This window comes from Populus trichocarpa, chromosome 1 (genome assembly GCF_000002775.5).
Source record: "Populus trichocarpa isolate Nisqually-1 chromosome 1, P.trichocarpa_v4.1, whole genome shotgun sequence".
Classification (NCBI taxonomy): domain Eukaryota; kingdom Viridiplantae; phylum Streptophyta; class Magnoliopsida; order Malpighiales; family Salicaceae; genus Populus; species Populus trichocarpa.
This window is the reverse complement of record NC_037285.2, coordinates 44764018-44768439: the sequence shown is the minus strand read 5'-3', so window position 1 is coordinate 44768439 and position 4422 is coordinate 44764018. Positions and strand designations below refer to the sequence as shown.

General features: G+C 32.8%; 1 long non-coding RNA gene across 1 annotated transcript; it reads left to right on the top strand.

The window, feature by feature from the left end:
• Window positions 1–1846: 1846 nt before the first annotated feature.
• Window positions 1847–4176, top strand: LOC112326651 (uncharacterized). Its single transcript, XR_002980544.2, has 2 exons — window positions 1847–2257; window positions 3748–4176. It is a non-coding gene; the product is annotated as an uncharacterized LOC112326651 (long non-coding RNA).
• The last annotated feature ends 246 nt before the right edge of the window (window positions 4177–4422 follow it).

Genomic DNA, 4422 nt, shown 5'->3' with positions numbered 1-4422 from the left:
TTCTGATATATATTTTTATTTTTTTATATATTTATACGAGGCTCCAAATGGGTAAAAACAATTGTCCTCTCTTTACAATACTTACAAAGTAAAAACTTGTCAAGTGATTTGTGTAGTAAGTTTGTAAAGACAAATGTATTGTTCTTCAAACCTAATATTCTCAAAGCTTTTAGTTTGGTTGACCTGAAACTCTAAATTTGGCGATCCTCCTTAATCCAAAACCAAAATCTTTGTCCACAACTCAGTTAATCTGAAATCTTAATCTAGTGATTCCATTTAACCAAAACCAAAATATTTGTCTACAGCTTAGTTAACTTGAAATTCTAATCCGATGATTCCCTTTAACCAGAACCAAAATCTCTATCTACAGCTCAGTTAACCTGAAATCCCAATCTGATAATTTTCTTTAACTAAAACCTAAATCTTTGTCTATAACTTGGTTAACCTTAAATCCCAATCGACAATTCACTTTAACTAGAACCAAAATCTTTGTCTACGGCTTGGTTAGCATGCAATCCTAATCTAGAGATTCCCTTTAATCAGAACCAAAATCTCTATTTACAACTCAGTTAACTTGAAATCTGAATCTGGCAATTCCCTTTAACCATAACCAAAATCTGTCTATTAGGAGAACTGTTTTCTCACAGCTAATCTTCTGCATAACTATCTTCTTTTTTAGCTTAGTTGATATGAAATCTTGAGTCTCAGCAATCCCCTTTAACTAGAACTTTTCAAAAGACGTCTTAATTGTTCTTTCTAAATCCAAAACATTTTGATTACGAGGTCAATTCCTTTACTGATTGTAGAGTTAACTATAGGCTATGAAAGCAATAAATGTTTTTCAAACCTAAAATAAATGTTTAAATACTTAGGATCACTTTTATTTAGCCTCTTTTCTTTTGTGAGGTCATCTCATGGGCTTTATTTGGATATAATTTCTTTCTTAATAAATAGTCTCGCTTTAGGATCCTTGCTTTAGTCTTGGAGCATCCCAAACTCTTGAAAAGATGGATATTTTATGAAAGTCATGATTTTAGTTTAGAATCTTGTAATATAGGATTAGCATAGTCAGGCTTACCTTGATGCAAATTACAAGTAGCACATATAGCCTAATGATATGTTGTATTCATTAAGTGAGTGTAAGTAAGTTTTCTACCTAGTCTCAAAGAGTCTCAGATATGCCCAATGATGGTCTTCTAAAGATAGTATAAGAGCGTTGCAAGGAATGTTTAAGGCATGTATGCCTACCATTATCAAACAGACACTCAGATATAAGTTGGGTGTTTCACGCCTTTGAATCCTAACCAATAGTCATAGGGTAGATCGTTAATCCATATCTAATTAGAGCATTGCGTGTGCTTTAAAAAATAAGAGCTAGTGATGCATGGGGCACTAATACATATCTAATATACAAATGCATGTGCAATATATATAAAAAAATTAAAGCATAAAAAGAACGCATGTTGATGATATGATAAACAAAAAAAACAACGAAAAACTAAAGCATAAAAAGAATAAAAATATAAAGACCGACCATTAAATTAAAAAATTGGTTTTTTTTTTTTTTTGTTGCCTTCTATGTGGTCAATTCTGACCATGGACATGAGTTTCAAAGTTCACCCTAGTTGATTTTAGTTATTTTTAGGTGGCAGTAAGACGAGTTAAATAGATGCGTTAACATTTTATTTTTTGTATTTATTAACATAGAAGGTTCTCGATGTATTTAATTTAATGTATGCATATGATTTTTAATTTATAATTAAAATAAAAAAAATACATTTGAAATTTTTGTGTGTGTATATATATCTATATTTACTAAAAATATTTATCCAACCAAGAACGACACATTTGTCAAATAACTAGTTAATTCTTATTTGTTGACGATCATTTAAGAGCCGTTGATTAATTTGATGACGCTGTTTTGCTGATCAATCGTGGATTATTTTCCTATCTTTTCCCGATTAATTGCAGTAGCTTTGGGAGCATTTCCGATGTTTTCACGATTAATGGCGGACTCTTAGTTACTGGTACGGATGCCGATCATTCCATCTTTCACCAACCAATTACCGCCTCGGTTGACTAATTGCCATTTTGAACGTTCAGATCACAGGATTTGGCGATCTTTTGGCGATTATTTGTTTTCTTGCAATTGATTCTCCATTTTACGTCGATTAATTGCCGATTTGGTGACCATTCATTGTGGCTTTTTTTTCCCTGTATTTGTCGATTCATAGCTAATAGCTGCCAGTGGTTTCTGGTGAGTTTTCTTGATCCTTGAAATCATGTGAATTCATATCATTTTTCTTTGACAATGGAGTTTTTGTTTATCATAGTTAGATGTACAAAGCATATAACTCCATTTAAAGTGCTGGGCTGGATTTTAGTAATTGAAAAATTAAATAAAAAAGGTTTCGTTGGTGGTTGAATTTCCCCATGTTATAATCATATTAGTTAAATCGAGCTCCATCTCAGAGGTGGATCTAATATCTATATATAGCCTGACTTGGTCGAGTTTTAGTTAAAATTATTTTTTATATTGATATGACTTGTAACCTAACCAAATATATTTTAAACTCAGTTGAGTTAAAATCAAGAAATTAAAAGAAAAAAAAACTAAAACAACATAGATAAAAATGATGAATCCATGTTGACATTACAACCGAATGATCAAAGTTTTACATCAAGTCAGATCGGAACCAGATCTGACAATTATAGTTATAATATTTTTATTTGATTTTATTTATATGATTGTTTTTTTTTTATGATTATAAAGGATAATTCATTCTTTCGATGAGAAAATAACATAGGATCATTCAGCTACAGTCCTTGGTATTTTGAGTTCTCAAAATTCTTGTTTAAAATCACTAACATGCACTCCTCTTTATAATTGTTGGTTGTGAAAGAATTAGAGTGCATTATTTTGTTCATAAAATATGTTGCATCATTCAAAGTTCATTGAGGATTATGGTGTAAGAACATGAAATAGCAAAAAGTGGTGCCATGTTATGATGGGTTAATCTTCGTTTCATCTAGTTGTTAATGGCCTGAAGCTTAAGAAATAACCCTAGATGATCTTGATAGTGATGTTTAAATTAGAGCTTGCATTATTACTTTCCCTTCATGGTTTCATTTCCTCATTTGAGCGGAGCCTAAGCTGGTGATGACCCCTAGAGTTGGAGGCTATCAAAGAGAGAGTATTTCAATGAAGTTTTTCTTGAGTTTTGTCACATGATAGGAATGCCTGATAAGTTTTCCCCAAATGCCATGATTTAAGATGTTTCTATGATGGTCCTGTTGATCTGTCAATCTCATCTGAGAACTCTTTCAAGCTTTTTTACAGCATTTTCCACACTTTCCGCTAATAAATTGTAAAGATTGTCTAAGATTTTCCACTCAGTCACTGTACGTAGAACGAGTATTTAACACCAGAAGACACACACCGTAAGCTATCTATTCGTCGTTTTGGACCACCCCCCTCCCTGTCCCCTCACCACCACTCTTATGATCAAGGTCCTCTCTGGATTTGAAATGATACTGTACTGTACTGTACTGAAAAGTGAAATATTTACTCTTCAGTACAGAAGTAGCTTTCGGAAGTAATCAAGATTTCTGTACTAAGGCAGTAAGGCTGAATATTTTATGGTTTAATTTGGAGCAACTTTATAAGCTACATGTAATTGTAAATTCTAGTGCATTTTAACTTTGTCTCTCCAAGCTGATAATCCTGATATCAATTATCAATGTAAGCATGTGAACGAAGAATCCAGCCTTTGGTGAGATGAATTGGAACATGGAAGCATCGTCTCAGCATGCAGTTCAGGACAAGTTCCTGCTACAAAACTGCGGATTCTATAGGTACTATATATGGCCCCAACCTGGGGCACAAGCAGTGACTCAGAAGAATTAATCAATGCTGAAGGTTTTGAATTTTGATGATGATTAATCCTTGTTGAAGCATTAGAATACATGTAATTCTGATCAGTATAGGAAGGCTAGCTAGGACATTTGAGTTAATAAGTACAAGACAACAACAGATTTGGTTGTTGAAACATTTATGCTGTCGACAGGTGAAATGCTTCTTCCTGGATTGTTCTCAAAACTGATTTGAACAGCTCATTGAATTGTGCGAGATGATTTCATGCAGTCACATTAATGTAGTTAACTTTTTTCCCTCTATTCTACACCTGCAACTGATTTATCCCAAGAAATATCAGGAATGATATTAAAGAGTTACTGAGAGCTTGATTTGGGAGTGTAGAGCATATTGCTTCATAATCAGGGGATTGTGGTTAGCTCCTCATCATATAAATACCTTGACGGGCTTAATATTTTGTTATCTACATTATATAATATGAGCTTTAAAGGGTTATTGTTTTGACTCTATATCGATTCTATCTCCAATTCATGGCATTTTTTCTCTGC